The sequence below is a fragment of the Saccopteryx bilineata genome, chromosome 5 (genome assembly GCF_036850765.1).
Source record: "Saccopteryx bilineata isolate mSacBil1 chromosome 5, mSacBil1_pri_phased_curated, whole genome shotgun sequence".
Lineage (NCBI taxonomy): Eukaryota > Metazoa > Chordata > Mammalia > Chiroptera > Emballonuridae > Saccopteryx > Saccopteryx bilineata.
The window spans coordinates 186,949,147-186,966,933 of record NC_089494.1 but is presented as its reverse complement, the minus strand read 5'-3'; the positions used below and the strand labels follow the sequence as shown (position 1 = coordinate 186,966,933).

Sequence of the window (17,787 nt, the reverse complement as noted above, 5' to 3'; positions counted from 1 at the left end):
TGGATTACTTCTCATTGTACATGCTTTCCTTGAAAGACCTCATGTCTTCAGGAACAACTTAAGTTGGCATATGGCTCACAAATCTCCAAGTTATTTATATATCACAGTTATTGTGCATTTATTATTATTATTATTTTTAATTTAGTGAGAGCACAGGAGGCAGAGACAGACTCCGCATGCACCCCTACTAGAATCCACCCGGCAAACCCACTAGGGTGTGATACTCCACCCTTCTGGGGCCCTTGCTCTATTGCAACCAGAGTAATTTTTTAGTTCCTGAGGGAAAGTACGTGGAGCCATCCTCAGCGCCTGGGGCCAACTTGCTATAATCGAGCCATGGCTGCAGGATGGGAGGAGGAGGAGAGAGAGAGAAGCAAGAAGGGAGGGGTGAAGAAGCAAATGGGCACTTTTCCTTGTGTGCCCTGACTGGGAATCAAACATCGGGACATCCACATGCTGGGCTTATGCTCTACAATTAAGCCAATGAACCAGGGCCTATTGTACATTTATTATGTGTAAGACTCAGGTTAGGCATATGAAATCTGTACTATTATTGAACTTACATTCTATTGGGAGAGACAAATAATAACAATCAAATAAACATCAAAGAAAGTTTGTATTGTGAAGTGGTATGGTAACGGTAGACTTCACTGGAAGGTGCCATCTGAGCAGACTTGAAGGAGTCATCCATGAAGCTGTCTGCAAGAGAACATCCTGGTGCAGGAGCAGCAAACTGAAGGATGGACACTGAGAGAAAACTTGTCAGGCACATTTAAGGAATAATAATAAGACAGTTGAGCTGGAGCTGGGCAAGGGAGGTTGTAATCAGTGCTGTCAGAGATATGATGAGGGAGCAGGTTGAGTAGGACTTTATGGATTATTATGAAATGTTGAGCTTTCACTTTGAACAAGATAGGGAAGCAGGTAGGCTTTTCAGTAGAAGGTGAGTATTATCTGAGTGAAGTTTTTCTAAGTGACTGTTTTGGTTTCTATATATGTTGAAAATAGCCTGTATGTATTTGAAGCAATAAAACAAGAATAGAAGGATACTGAGTTGATACAGTCTTCACATCTTCTGTATTATAGACCAGTGTATTTTAATGCTTTTGGTACATATCTGCTTGGATATAGCAGATACCTCAAATTCATCTCATTAAAGATTAAATCTGTCTTCTCTTTGTAGCTTTGGAACAGGGTTTCCAAAGTTGTTCCTTTTTTTCTGTATAGCCTCTGCCTTGGCAAAGACTCAGCTTCCAAAAGGAGAAGCCACCTTTGATTTTCTATAGACTTTAGTTTTTGGTTGTTGTTTGTTTCTCTGAGAAAAAGAGATAGATACAGACAGACAGACAGGGACAGACAGAGAGTAAGGTAGAGAGATGAGAAGTGTCAAATCATAGTTGTGGCATCTTAGTTGTTCATTGATTACTTTCTCATATGTGCCTTGACTGGAAAACTCCAGCCAAGCCAGTGACCTCTTGCTCAAGTCAGCAACCTTGGGCTTCAAGCCAGTGACCTTTGGCTCAAGCCGGCAACCCTGGGGTCATGTCTATGTTCCTAAGCTGAAGCTGGCAACCCTGTGCTCAAGCTGATGAGTTTACACTTAGGTTGGCGACCTCTGGGTTTTGAATCTGGGTCCTCAACATCCCTGCCTAACATTCTGTCCACTGCACCACCACCTCTTCAGGCTAGACTTTAGTTGTTTTTTCTTTTGTTTTGTTTTTGAGCAGTATAAGGTTCAGAGTAAAACCGAGATGAAAATAGAGAGATTTCCCATACCCTATCTACTCCCACACATCAATGGTTATAACCAATGTTCCCCACTAGAATGGCATATTTGTTACAATTGGTGGTCTCCATTAGCACATCATTGCCACCTAAAGTTCATAGTTTAGGGTTCACTCTTCTTGGAATACATTCCATAGGTTAGGACACATATAGCCATTAGCATCATTCAGTATATTTTTACTGCCCTAAAAATCATCTGTGCTTTACCTGTTTATCCCTCTCATCTTCTCCCCCCCCCCCCCCCGCAAATACATCTTAGATCTCATTTCTTCTTAGATCTGAATAATGTTCCACCATTTGGATGTACCACAGTTTATTTACCTGTTCACCTACTGAAGGGCATCTTGGTTGCTTCCAAGTTCAGGCAGTTATGAATAAAGCTGCCATGAACATCTATGTGTAGGTTTTTGCATTGGCATAAGTTTTCAAATACTTTAGGTAAATGCTTAGGATCATGATTGGTGGATCACGTGATAAGAATGTTTAATTTTGTGAGAAATTATTAAACTATCTAGCTCTCAGAGTATTTGTACCATGTTGTATTACCACCCATAATGAATGAAAATTCCTGTTTTTCTTCATCCTCACCAGCTTTTGTTGGTGTCTTTGTTACAGATTTTGGCAGTGTCAATAGGTATGTAGTGGTATCTCATCGCTTTTGTGTGTGTGTGTGTGTGTGAAGATACAGAGAGAGACACAGACACAGAGAGAGAGACAGATAGGGATAGACAGGAAGGGAGAGAGAGGAGAAGCACCATTTCTTTGTTATGGCACCTCTAGTTGTTCATTGATTGCTTTCTCATATGTGACTTGACTGGGGGGCTACAGCAGAGTGAGTAACCACTTGCTCAAGCCAGCAACCTTGGGCTCAAGCTGTCGACCATGTCTGTGATTCCACACTCAAGCCAGTGAGCCCACACTCAAACCAGAAACCCCATGCTCAAGCTGATGAGCCCACGCTCAAGCCAGCGACCCCAAGGTTTTGAACCTGGGTCCTCTGTGTCCTAGTCTGACATTCTACCTACTGTGCTTCCACTTGTTCAGGCTCATTGTTCTTTTAATTTATATTTCCCTGGTGACATAGAATGTGGACCCTCTTCTCATATATATACTTATTTGCCATATGCATGGTATATTTTCTTTGGTGAGCTATTAAGGTCTTTACTCCATTTTTAAAATTGGTTTGTTTGGCTTCTTATTGTTGAGTTTTAGGAGTTCTTTATAAATTTTGGATAACTGTCCTTTATCAAATATATCTTTCATAAATATTTTCTCCCACTCTGTGGCTTATCTTCTCATTCTGTTACATTTTCTTATATAAACGAGACATTTTTAATTTTAATGAAATCAAGCTTATCAATTATGTCTTTCGTGGATTGTGCCTTTGGTGTTATAGCTAAAAAGTCATTGCCATCCTCAAGGTCATCCAGGTTTTCTCCTATGTTACCTAAGAGTTTTATAGTTTTGCATTTTATATTTAGGTTTTGTGATCCATTTTGGGGTAATTTTTATGAGGGGTATGAGCTCTTTGTCTTGATTTGTTATTTTGCCTATGGATGTCCAGTTGTTCAGCACCATTTGTTGAAAAGATTATCTTTGCTCCATTAGATTGTCTTTGCTCTTTTGTCAAAGATCAGTTGACTATATTTATGTGAGTCTATTTCTGGGATCTCTGTTCTCCACTCATCTATTGTCTGTTCTTTCTACAGCACCACACTGTCCTGATTGCTGTAGCTTTATAGTAAGTCTTCATCTCTGGTTGTGTCAGTCCTCCAACTTTCTTCTGCTTCTTCAATATTGTACTGGTTATTCTGAGTTTTTTGCCTTTTTATATAAACTTTAGTATAGTATTGTCCATTTCCACAAAATAGATTTCTGGGATTTTAATTGGGATCAAATCTGTAGTTAAAGTTAGGAAGAACTATTACTGTGACAATATTGAGTCTCTATACCTTTGACTCTTGATATGTTCTCTTCATTGAAATTGAAGATAAAACCCTTTAAGTTTTAATGTGGCATATCAGTTATTTTAATTTTGTACACTGGTTTCTACTGATCAATTTGTTAGTCTCCTCTTTTTACCACCATTTAATGCTCAGAATTAAAATTTTTGCAGTTCCTCAAAGAAGTGCAGAAAGACTCTTTCGTTAATTTCTGATTTTTGTGAGAGTATTGAATCCACTTCCTTGCCTGACCTGGGCAGTCTCTATCTCTTATTTAAATGACTAATATAAAGGCAGTTTGTGGTATGGTAGTCAAGTCAGATTTGGGCTGAACTTCAAATCTACTGTTTATTAGATTTCAGACAAGTTACTTAGTAACTCTAAGCTTCACTTTTTCCGTCTTAAAAAAAGGCGAAAGTGTACCAATCTGTCAGGGTTGTTTTTGTGTTAGAGAAAATATTTACAAAGCTCCTGTTAGATGATAATTGATTAATTAATAATAATACTCCTTTCTCTTGAACACATGCTTCCGAAAGACAAGGGAAAGATTTAATTAAAGCCCATAGTTTTTATTAGGGCCTCTCTTTGTCTGTTATAGTTCTAGGGTTTTGCTAAATGCATAATGTCATGTATCTACCATTCTACTATCACAAAGGATAGTTTCACTGCCCTGAAATCTCCTTAGAAGGAGGATAGTGATGAAAAGTTTTATATATCAGGTTAAAAACCTGGATTTTATACTGTAGGCTATTAGGCTTTAACTGTTTTTGTTCATACATCTTTAAAAGAATTTTGAAAAACTACTCACACATTACCAAGTTAACATCTACCGTTTTTCACCTGTGGTAAAATATATACTTGCAAAGAATTTAATTTCTACCCTATTGGAAATATTGACATTTTAAAATAAAACTTTTATCAGCTATTTTAAGAATACTCGATGGAATCTAAATCCACAGTAATTAAATAAAGCCATTATCCATTTAAATAATAATGAATAGACTCTTCTGTTAAAAGCTGAAGAATTTACATTACTATTTTATTTTCTTGACCTGTATTTCCATCTCACTTCCTCACAGAATTTTTATGTGATATATTTTACTGTTAAAAATCTCTAACTGTTCACCCTACCATACTACTCCTCAACAAAAATTTAAACATGAATTGAAATTTGTTAAGATTCTATGGCTCCAAGGCAATGTACCACAGTAAGATGAGAGATGGATGAGAGCATGCCTTTCTTCTGTGAAGTAAGAGAAATTTTGTTTGAATAAAACACTGCTGTTAGCCAGATTGATATTAGTAAAAAGTTTGTGTAGAAGAGAATTTGGACATCCATTCAACTATCCATTCAATTGCCAAAGAGGCTCTGTATTGAGTGATCCCAAATATGTATATGGCAGTCTGAACAAGGCAAAACTATAGAGACAGTTAAAAAGACCAGTGATTCCAGAGGGTGTGTGGGGGAGAATGAGTAAGGGAAGCACGTCCTTTAAATTAAAGAACAAACAGATAAACAAATTAAAAAAAAAACGATTTCCTGCTTTACATTCTGTGCTCCAGCAAGAGCTATGTGAAGTTCCATATCATGCTTTTCCTGCCTGTCTTTATTCTGTCATTCTTTCCCTTCTTTGCCTCACTGCCCTCTACTCATTTTTTTTTTTTCATTTTTCTGAAGCTGGAAACAGGGAGAGACAGTCAGACAGACTCCCGCATGCGCCCGACCGAGATCCACCCGGCACGCCCACCAGGGGCTACGCTCTGCCCACCAGGGGGCGATGCTCTGCCCATCCTGGGCGTCGCCATGTTGCGACCAGAGCCACTCTAGCGCCTGAGGCAGAGGCCACAGAGCCATCCCCAGCGCCCGGGCCATCTTTGCTCCAATGGAGCCTTGGCTGCGGGAGGGGAAGAGAGAGACAGAGAGGAAAGCGCGGCGGAGGGGTGGAGAAGCAAATGGGCGCTTCTCCTGTGTGCCCTGGCCGGGAATCGAACCCGGGTCCTCTGCACGCTAGGCCGACGCTCTACCGCTGAGCCAACCGGCCAGGGCTCTACTCATTTTTTAAGGTGTAGAAGTGTCCACTAAAGAATTTCCCATCAGACCTTGACTTCACATTGGCTCAGACGCCGTGTTCCACATGCTCTCTCAGCACTGTCCTAGTCTTCATCATCACATGAACCTAGTTTTTTTGTTTTTGTGTTTTGTAGTTAGCATTTTTCCTCTCTGAAATTAGGCTGCAGGATCTCTGAGGGTAGGGACTATGTATTATTTTTGTCCCCTCAGCACCTGGGTATTGACCTGTCTTGGTCATATGTTAATTTGTTGGACAAATATTAATTTTTAAATGAAGCAGGGCAAAGTGGATTTCAATTGTTAGACAGTTAATTCTTGTACATAACGTTTGGGGGTCAATTAAACTATAAAAGGCTGGGGATTTTTTTGTTTTGTTTTATGCTAGTTGTGTTTCTGATTTATGGTAAGGTTTTTAGTAAGATTTCACATGAAGATAGGATTCTGAACTTAAAAATGAATTTGATAAATACTCTTGTAATGGAAGAAGCACACCATTGTAAGCAATAAAGAAGGCAAGGCCCAGGCCAGTTGGCTCGGCGGTAGAGCGTCGGCCTGGCGCATGGAGGACCCGGGTTCGATTCCCGGCCAGGGCATATAGGAGAGGCACCCATTTGCTTCTCCACCCCCCCCCACCTCCTTCCTCTCTGTCTCTCTCTTCCCCTCCCGCAGCCAAGGCTCCATTGGAGCAAAGATGGTCCGGGCACTGGGGATGGCTCCTTGGCCTCTGCCCCAGGCGCTAGAGTGGCTCTGGTCACGGCAGAGCGACGCCCCGGAGGGGCAGAGCATTGCCCCCTGGTGGGCAGAGCGTTGCCCCTGGTGGGCGTGCCGGGTGGATCTCGGTCGGGCGCATGCGGGAGTCTGTCTGACTGTCTCTCCCCGTTTCCAGCTTCAGAAAAAATAAATAAAGAAAGAAAGAAGGCAAGGACTCACTTTTGGCTTTGCTGCAAACATGCCATATGATCATGGGCAAGTTAACCAGCCTGTGGGTCCATTTATTCAACTATGAAATGAGTTAGTGACCAGATTATTTCTAAAGTTTCCTCTACCATTAATCAATGGAAAACATTTCAATAAAGCAAACATATGCTTACTCTTGGGGAAAAGAATAAAAAATATACTCTTGATTTATTTTCTAATCATTGCTACTATGGATATTGTATGTGGTATACATGTTTAATGCTAATCTTGTTCATATAACCTGCAAAATCATGGCTTTATCCAGTTTATCCTTAATCTAAAAACAATAATGTAATAATTATAATTTCCATGATTGAAAATTATGTAGTGATTAATATAATATACTGATGCATATAATTAAGGTGACCAATTTTTATTATATAATGAAAAGGAAGACAAAAATAAAGAAAACAATATCGTAAATAAAAGAAGCATTTTATTCATTGCAACAATACACTATAATATGATAAATGCATAAAAAAACATTTGTAATATTTATATTGTAATTATGCTTACATGCATATTTCTTATGAATAATTGTAAGAAAAAAGTAATCATTTAGTAAAACTAAATATCAAACAAAACCACTGATTTGGAGTGATATTCGGGTGTATTTATCATTTTCTAATTAAAAAATGTCTGTTTTATGCAACTATTTAATCAAAATGTATTGTTAATAGATTTGGTTTGAGGTTAGATTTCTACTTTAAAACTTGAATTTTGAGAAAATATTTGTAAATAAAATTATACGTATTTGGAAATTATTAAATAGATAATGAATTAATAAAACGTGAATTGTGCTTATCTGTCTATGATTGAGTATTCACTGAGTAAAAAATAATTGTGAGCCTACAATGCTGTATGTGCCGTGTTGTGTTTCAGTAAGAAGTACACAAAGCCATTTGCGTGCTCGGTATATCGCATGCTCTCTCAAGGTCTCCCATGCGGAGCGCATGTGTCTCATAATTGCATCTCGCTGCACTGTACTGATCCTTGACGAATTGTCATGTCAAATACAAATACATCACATCACACACAATGGATCTACTCTGCATCAATCAACTCTGCATCGATCGAACACGGACATTTACAGATTAGTCTTCCAATATCAAAAAGGAGGACACTTTCAAGGGAGGACAGAACTTAAAAAAGAAAGACTGTCCTCCCTAAAGGAGGACGATTGGTCACCTTAAATTGTGTTTTAGCTTTTTTCACTAAACACATGATTTGATCTATATTACCAGTGCATTTCTGTCATTCTGAAAATGAATTTACTTATGTTAAAATATTTCTTCTTGTCTGTCACTGCAGCCCTTTTCAATGAGAAGTAATATTAACAATGGCAAAAATGCTTTTCTATGTCTTTTGGGCTTTCATAATATGTAGAAATTTTAGTAATTCAGTTTTTAAAAGCTCAGGTGATATTTACATAGGACTTCCATAAGGTTTTGAGATGACGTTGATTGGCCAAAACAAAGACAGCATTTCCCTTCTTGTCTTCCACTGTACCCAGCCCCCCTTTTTTCCACCTGCTGGAAGAAAACTGTATTTCTTCAGACAAACCTCATAATTGCCCTTCTGTGTCTGATTTGGGCCTCAGGAAAGGCCCATAGCATCTGTAAAGCTGGCAGCAAAATGGTATTTCCAGGCAGGCACAGGGTTGCTGGAGAGTGGGCCAATCCTCAGCCTTGTCTGAGCAGCTGAGAACTCTGCTGGAGTATTACCGCAGTGTTCAGTAACACAGACCTGTGCCATGAGCGAGCAAAGCCCGGAGCAAGTGTCAGGGTCAATATTTATAGACCACTACGTAGCCTGCCTCGCAAAGAGAGAAAACGAGAAACACGCACACAGAGGGCAAGGAAGAAAGGCTGTGGTGGAGGGAAACTTCAATTTCCATTTTTTAATTTTACTTAAAAAAGTTCTTTTTAACCGTCAGGTTCCAACTGCTCCTCAATCATAACTGTGTGCCGCTGAGCTATGACAAGAGAGGAAACAAAAAGTTAGACGAACAAAGCTGCCGTAAGTGAGAAGAAAGTAAGTAATTAACTCGTTCGGTCTCGCTGTTACTTGTAAACTCCGTCTCCTTGTTGGCTGCTCCGCATCAAGACACACAGGGCTGTGTGGCTTGTTCAGCTAATAGGAGGGGCTGCCTGCTGTTTAAGAATGTTATTGGTGGCAGTATAGTTTTGTGTACTGGTCTTAGGAATGCTGGGTGCATTCATAATACACGTAATTCCGGCCATGGGGATGGCTTTTGACACTAATTTCATGCTGTATACTATAAGCAAGTATCTGTTTCTTCATTGTGTCAAACGTCAAGTCTTCCTATTGGTAGCTTCTTGGTTGCTTTTATATCAGTTTTAAAACATGAATATTAGTAAGTTTACAGTAGTCTCTGATCTAGAAATAGAGTAGAGGGGAAGTTCACATAAACATGTGAAGATGTAGTAGACCTTATTAAAATGTTCAGGTAACGTGGGGTCTTTTTAAAAGAAAGCTAATGTCCATTTGACAGTGCAGTAAAGTAAAATAATGATTCCTTGTGGGAATAGGGAATAGAGAGAACTGAGTGATGGAAAGTAGGAACAGCCTTCTTAAAAGACTCAGGTGCAAAAGACTCAACATTTAGGAGACTTTCTCAGCCTGTCCAAGTGACTTGTAAGATTGGTTCCTTACCAAATGTAATTGTCAAGTAGAGACACTAACTTAGCATCCCTTGCTTCACATTAGTCATTTGTTTTTTCCATTCATCACATGTGGCACTTTCACACACGTTTCTGGTATGCTCAGTGCTGTATTATGTTCATTTAACATCATGGCTTTGCCTATTCTGGATTTACATTAAAAGCAGTGTTGCTGAAGGGGATAGAAAAATTGTTTTCTCTAATTTAGAAAACCCATGGAATGTATAAGCTTATGTTTTATATATACTACACATAGTTTGCAAAGTAAGCATGTTGCTTTGCCAAAAGTATGACATGAATTCAATGAGACTTACCTACTGACATAGTGAAAGCTTCCCTGTTGCTATGGGTTTTGTAATTGAGGAAGATAAACATTAGCATGGTATTTAAATTTTATAAAGTTGGGTTATAGATTATAGTGGATTATATCATTCTAAAGGACTTGACTTTGGATGGTAGGCACACAATGCAATATACAGATCATGTATTATGAAAATGTACACTTGCAACCTGGATGGTTCTACTAACCAATGTCACCCAATACATTTTTAACAACAAAACAATCGATCTTCTCTACCACGTATTTAAGTTAGAAAGAAAAGTAATATTAAAGTTGTTGTAGAGCTTTCGCTGTGGTTCAAAGGAGATACACAGAAAAGCTAATACTCTGGCACAGGTTTTGTTTTAGGGCTAATGGGCAGGAGCCCACTTATTCTGAGGTAAGATGAAACCATATCCAGAACAGCAGCTAGAATAGGTCTAACTCTACAGTAAATATCTTAAAGTGAGGCCAATAGTTGTACAATGTCTCTTGTTAAAAATCACGTGTGGTTTTTTAAATAAGGCAAGATGTTTGAAAGTCAATTTTATTAATTCAGAAATGTTTTAAGACTAACCAAAAATCTAAATTTAAAGTCTATTTTGACATTTATTTAATGCTTGTTTTAGCCTCTGACTCAAGCATTTCCTTTGTACTTATTTAAGCTTTGCATAGCAGTTTATTAATGAGTTTGGTTTAGATATTTGACAACAATATATTTCTTTTGAGAATGCAGCCATGATGATCTAGAATGGGCATTTTTCAATTAAATTTTCTTTTTTACTACCATTGGGTAATGTTTCATGATCAAGATTGTAATTTCTGTTCTTAATTCAATATCTTCTATTTATTCACTTTGTATGTTGCATAAATATATGATACTGCTTTCTTATGTCTGTTTTATTGGTTTTATTTTTATTCCTTTTGGTATGTTGTTTCTGAGAAACTGTGTGGAAATTTTGAGTGGAAAACAGGTCAAATAAAATTAATTCAATAAAAAGGAACTAAAGAAAGTTGTCCCTATAATCATGAAAAGAAATAGAAAATTGTGGTATTGGTTGACAGTATCTAAAATGGTATATATTTTCATTGAAGGTGGGTTGATCTTTTAAAATTTGCAATGCCTTGTTAATACATTTTTAGCTTTAATGTTAATCTGATGTTGGTTATATACCATTTTTGTAAATAGCATTTTATATGTAGTTTATTATAAAAATGGATATGGAACCTTTTGTATCATGTGTAAAGTATTGAAGCAAGCTTAGTGAATTTAGCTTGAAATGTTAACACTACCCTCCTAATGGATCTTACTATGCTAGTCTCAACTATCAGTCCACCTGCTATATGACCCTTAGAAGGATCAGCCCCCACTCCCATGAACACTCATTTTCCTATTAAAGACCTCCTATCCCTTGCCCATAGATAAAGGTCAGTCTACTTGATACAATGAGTCTCTTCTTGTTTTAGCTGCTACTTTTATTCTGCAGTCACATTTTGCTATTCTCTCTGGGCTGTTTTCCACATCTCTCTTTCCCTCCGTGAGAGTATTCCCCTTTTCTCTGCTGTATGCTCCAGCAGTCTTGAAAGCCTTGTATTTCTCAAAACAGTCCATATGGTTTTACTCTTTCCTGTGATATTTTAGGTTGCTCCCTGTATCTTACAAACCCTCTTTCAGTCCTTGACTTTCAGTTTAATGAAGGCATCCTTGCCCTGGATCCCTGCTGGTCCACTGTGGTTTGGCCTTCTATGTAGACCTCTGTCACAGCACTTTGAAAACCCTGATGACATACTTTGTGCTTTTATCTTCCTGACAAGAGACTGTAAGCTACTGGTAGCCAGGTTTTAAATTTTAGTTTTTTATGTTCCTCCAAGATACAGTCTATAACAGATACTCAAGAACTTGAACTAAAGAAAAACTTTATCATGTTGATCTGAAACCCACTTTTTTATAGACTTTTTTATTTTAATATGTTTTAAAATTTTGACTAACTGGATTGTAGGAAAGCCCTTCAAGCAGATGGTAAATGCTTTTGAAGCAGTAACAATGCTTTAAGAATTATTCTCTTTCTACCGGTAGTCACAAAACATGTGTATATGTGTTTATTCATGCAAACAGGTATTTGTTGAAATATAAGCTTATTTGAATAATAAAAGTTTGAAGTTATATTGGTTAGCACATATAAATTAAGGATATATAGCCCAAAATATTTTAAAATAAATTTAATGCAACCTGCCAATAAAATTCACCAGTTGCTGCTTCCATTTAGACTGCTCTAGTAAGTTATATGATGCCTCAACAAACTGGAGACAGTGTGACACCTTCCAAATGGCCCAGTAAGAATTTCAGGAGAGATTAGGTCCATCCTCATGTATGCTACAGAATTACAGAGTTGAATGGTTCTCACTGTTACTGATAAAGATATACTACCTAATTTTATTTACTTTTCTAAAGATAGTAAGGGATTTTGAAGAAATAATAAAACAATCATTGTTTAAACATTCTCAAACCCTAAAGGGGGTTTTTAATATCAGTTAGAATTTTCTCCTCAAATTAGAAATGTTGAAAGAAAAGGATGTTAATATTTTAAAAAATAGGTGAGAAGTAGCAGCTGTTTTAGTTCTGATACTAAATAAAAATAAAATTTATTTGTTTTTGTGTTTTATTTTTCTACCATACAGAAAATACTTACTTTGAATATGAAATACTTCTTAAGCCAGAAACAAATGTAAAGATTCATGCACAATTTAGAGTGATTCACAACTTTTATTTCCATCCTTTTTGCTTCTTAGTCTATGCTATCGGTAGTTTCCACTACTGTGGAAGCCTTATAAACCTCTTCCAGACATTGAGTAGGACTCTTTTGTTTGTTTAACATTGAGTTGTATCTGTCTCAGGAATGAAAACAAGATTGGTATTTTCATAGGAAAATTTAGTAGCTCTTTAATTTGCTTGGAATGGATCATAATTCAATATAGAATTTCTTTTCAGATATTTTTCACCCACATAAGTATCCTGTAGTTAAATAGGTATGGGGAAGGTGCCTTACTAAAGAGTTATAAGCATACATTTTATATACCTCACTGTTATGTCAAATAATGGAAATATTGTAAAACTGGAAGTACAGGAATTCCTTTGGTCATGGATATAGAAATGTATAATACTTAGTTCCCATCAGCCAGTGATAAGAGAAATCCAAAGTTGCATCAGTTTTAAAAGGTTATTGTAAAAATAAAGCAGAAATACTACCTCTAAGTCAAGAAGAGGTAGAAGAACTTTGTGGTTAGAATGAGGCATAAAGGATTTTGGCAGAACAATAAAGTCTTATTTTAATATTGTTAGCAGCTGAGGTTGCCAGTCAAAGTTTTTCTATCATATAACTGCATGGCATAGAATTCATAGAACATCAGAGGAGAAGAATAAATTAGTCATGGACGTGGAATCCTAAAACCTCTTCTACTTTAATTTTCATTTTGTAGATATGGGCAAATGTAGTAAGAAGGGGTCGTGTAACTTGGCAAATATCAGCTTTTAAAGTGGCTAGTTAAGGTTTTGATAAAAAATATATATACTATGGAATACTACTCAGCCATAAGAAATGATGACATCAGATCATTTACAGCAAAATGGTGGGATCTTGATAACATTATACGAAATAAAATAAGTAAATCAGAAAAAAACAAGAACTACATGATTCTATACATTGGTGGAACATAAAAACGAGACTAAGAGACATGGACAAGAGTGTGGTGGTTACCAGGGTGGGGGGGGGGAGGACGCGGGAGGGAAGGAGGGAGAGAGTTAGGGGGAGGGGGAGGGGCCCAGAGAAAACTAGATAGAGGGTGACGGAGGACAATCTGACTCTGGGTGAGGGGTATGCAACATAATTTAATGACAAGATAACCTAGACATGTTTTCTTTGAATATATGTACCCTGATTTATTAATGTCATCCCATTAACATTAATAAAAATTTATTTAAAAAAAACAGAAATAATTATGTTTTATCACTATGACATTTTCTGTTGGCAGTTGCTCTATTTTTATTCTGTACATTGCATGTAAAGCTTAATATGTCATATCTTTTGTGTTGTATTAGACTCCTTTACATTATTTCATAGCCCCTGAAAATTAAAGCTAATAATTACTGCCCCCAACTGGGATGGAGTACTTTTCCACTTATGACCATAAATATACTGCTCACAAAAATTAGGAGATGTTTTATTGCTTCATATTTTATTTTGAATTTTTTTTGTGAATATACATATCCTTTCTAATTTTCCTGATTTCTCCTTCTCTCTTTGGTAGTATAGTCAGATTTATGCCCCATAACTATTCTCCTTTTCAGTAGAACATGGCAGATAATCCCAAAGCAAAGACAAAAGTGGAACAAACCCTGATTATATCTAAGGGATTCTCTTAGAGAATATATCGTTATATTTTATTTTATTACTTGTTTTTAAGATGATTCTTTCTTCTAATTAATGATTGGAAAACTTTTCGTTAAAACTAAAATCAAAGAACCAAATGTGCTTTCCCAGATTACATTGACTTTGATCTAGCATTCCTTAAAAAAAATTTAAATACTTAAAGGGGTGGGGAGGGTCAAACAAGCTTGTTTTATACATACTGATGTCCAGTAAGATTTCACTTAATTATTTATGTTCCCCTCCCCCAAACTGGTGTTCTTTGGTTCCTTTTATTCTTATAAATATTAAGGTCCCTAGACAAAAATCACTTGTATATATATCTAAAGGTGAAAGAACTTTGGAGTAAATAGCTAAAGGTTTTTCTCTACCTCAGGCTATGATTTCATGACCTTCTGTTTTTTCCTCCCTCAATTCAGAATCCAGTGACCATCTTTTCTCACAGCCCCAATCAATGAAAAAAATCTGATTATCCCTTGGTGAACATTTGCTATTGGATTGGTACTTTCCACTTTGAGTATATATCATCTGTCTCTTCCTTGCTAAGAGATTTATAATTTAAAATATTTTATAGTAAGATAGAGGACACTAATATTTTATTTACTTACTAGTGAACATGAATATGAAGGGATTATTAGTATTTAATATTTTATTATTTATCATTGATCTATTTATGTACTTATACTTTTTCTAGAGCTGTATTTCTCTTATTGGTTCAGAAGAGTTCTGTTTTGATAAATCAAGGATCTTAATTATTATTTTTGTTTGTTTTAGCAAGAGAGACAGAGACAGAGAGAAGGGGATCTGACAGGGACAGATAGACAGGAAGGGAGAGAGTTGAGAAGCATCATCTGGTAGTTGCTGCACTTTAGTTGTTCATTGATTGCTTTCTCGTACATGCCTTGACTGGGGACCTTCAGCTGAGCCAATGACCCAGTGCTCAAGCCAGCGACCTTAGGCTCAAGCCAGCAACCATGGGGTCATGTCTATGATCCCACACTCCAGCCAACAACCCTATGCTCAAGCTGGTGAGCCTGCACTCAAGCCAATGACCTCAGGGTTTCAAACCTGGATCCTCAGCATCCCAGGTTGTCACTCTATCCACTGTGCCACCACCTGGTCAGTTAAGAATCTTAATTCTTTAACATTTTTACAAACCTTTGATTGCTCTTTAAGTTTGTTTTAAATGTTTTGAAACATTAAGTATGTTTGGAAACATCTTTATAAAATCTAATCAATATTTTCTTCATCTCCTTTGAAACTAAAAAAATTCTTTTTTATCAAGAAATGGGAAAGTTTTTTACATTTTATAGTTAATTTATTTAACTGTTAATGCAGTGATTCACAAGGAAATTATTAAACAAGTACTTCAGAACTTCTGTTGAATTATTATTCCTCTTTATCTCTTTTTTTGTTGCAATCACCTCTATCTTGTATTTTTGTGCTGAATATTTAAATCTCTGTGTTACCTCTCAAGTTGTATTGCATTTAAAGTTTTATCTCTATAAAATAAAGTTCATGTTTCTTGCTAAATGAAATTTAAGTATTGGAACATGTGAGAGTGTTGTTGGATTTAACTTGGCATGCTCCTTGAAATTACTGTAGAGAAAAGGCTACGTATATTGCTTACGTTAAAGCAGATCTAATAAGAATATGATTCTGTGTGAGTGAGATATTATGCATTAGTAATAGCCACCATTTATCAAAGGTTTCTAGATATGTATCTGGCATCATACCAAAAACTTTATATGATTTAATTTAACCCATGTAACAGATCTTTGAATGACTTATTTTGATTTCCGTTTTTCAGGATAAAGAAATTGAGACCCCAAAATGTAAAAAAAAGCTTAATCAGCCCCACATAGCTAATAAGTGATAGAGTCATGATTTAAACTCAGATCTGGCCAAATCCCATTTCTTAAGGAAGCATTGCCAAATAGAGAAATTATGCTTTTAGCCATAAGTGATAATAGATGTAGGTCAGATGGCAAAATCCATCTTAACTTAGGTCCATTGTGAACAAAAAATGAGCTAGGGACAATAATGGCTTTCAAAGCACATAGGCAAGTCAATGAAATCAATGATATAAGGGAGCTTTTGTTATTTGGAATCAGAAATAATCCTATACTTTAAATCAGTTTGGAAGATCCTAAAAAATCTTTTAACCTCTTCAAATTTCACTACCTCTGTTGGTTTTATCATTTTGTTAATTTTCAGTCAGCTTATGTACTTCAATTGTGCCTCATCTCTTAACACACAGCACCGTATACCTGCTCATGACATTAGGAGGAAAATTGGCAAGGAGCTGCCAGGTTAGCAGGGTGTGACGGTTCCATCTGGGTCCCTGTTCTGTAACTACAGTTTCATTCAGGGAAGAAATGAGTCTACCTAACTGGCATCCTTCATTATCATCTCTATTTTAAGCTCCTCGGTTGAGAGATTCACAGTTGTTGCTGTGGTATAAAGCTTGGATATTTAAAGCAGAGAAGGAAATTCTAGATATTTTGGCATCTTTAGAACTCAGTACTTGTGTAGTACACTAATTGGCTACCTGAAATGAGGTAAAAGAGGAAAGCTTAATGAGCTATGAATGAACACACCTCATAAATACAGTGTTTGTTTATATATGTGTGTGTATGGAGGGGATTATCCATATATAAAAGTTTATAAAAGACATAATTTGTGGTCTTGTTTGTAGTACATTTGGCCACTGTGAAGTAATTTGTTTTGTTTTTTTCTTGAACTTAAAGCAACCAATTTTGCTTAAAGATTTTTTGTCTTTGGGTCACTCTGCCCTTTGTGGATACATTAGTATATCTGTGGTATGATATACACTATAATTTCCTGGGGTTTTGTTTTATAGTCCTGCCTTGTAACACTTGATAGTAAATTATACCTTTTTGTTAATAAGTAGATTGTTCTTCTGTTATTAAAAAAGCATGGATCGATCATATCTGTACTAATTAACAACCTTAAAATTTTAAATAGACTATTCGTGTTATTCCTTTTTTCAATCATTTCTTTTTAGTTTCCAGCTTTATTATCAATGTAAGTAGAAGTGCACAGTGCATAGTTTGAACATTATTTCACATATGATTTCATATATTAATTTTCCAGATAAATGTTTGCTTTTTCTATAGGTAAAATTTTCTCTTTTCCATTTCTTTCTATACTGATTTTAATTGCATTTGTAAGTCAGTATGTCATTATTCACAGTAGTAGTTCAGCTTACTAACCTTGAAATGTATTTTTGTGTTTATTGTCAGAGCTTGTTGGCAAATTGAAGTTGTTAATAATAGAGAAGGAAAGCGGGGTGACCTAGGACACACTGTTCTACTGAAGTACTTCACAGTTCTTGGAATGTTTAATCTTTTTTTGTTTATTTGTTTTAAATTGTCAACATACAATGAATATAGACTTTTGAGTTACTCATTAATGCTCTGTGTGTAAACCTTTAAAATTATTTTTGGTAGAAATAGACAACTATTCAAATGATTTTTTTGTGTGTTAGTGCTGTCTAAAGTAGATGGGTACTATAAGCCTCAAAAGCCAATGTGAGCTTTAAGTCTATCTACTGAAACCATGTTTTCTTAACTAAGTGAGC

At 36.3% G+C, this 17,787-nt stretch overlaps 1 protein-coding gene across 3 annotated transcripts in view; it reads left to right on the top strand.

The window, feature by feature from the left end:
• BMPR1B (bone morphogenetic protein receptor type 1B) overlaps positions 1 to 17,787 on the top strand; it is a 422,111-nt gene that overhangs the window by 234,938 nt on the left and 169,386 nt on the right. For all 3 annotated transcript variants that reach the window (XM_066232955.1, XM_066232952.1, XM_066232953.1), the window contains one exon: positions 8,693 to 8,790. The gene's annotated coding sequence lies outside the window, so the exon portion shown is untranslated. The remainder of the gene's footprint in view (positions 1 to 8,692; positions 8,791 to 17,787) is intronic.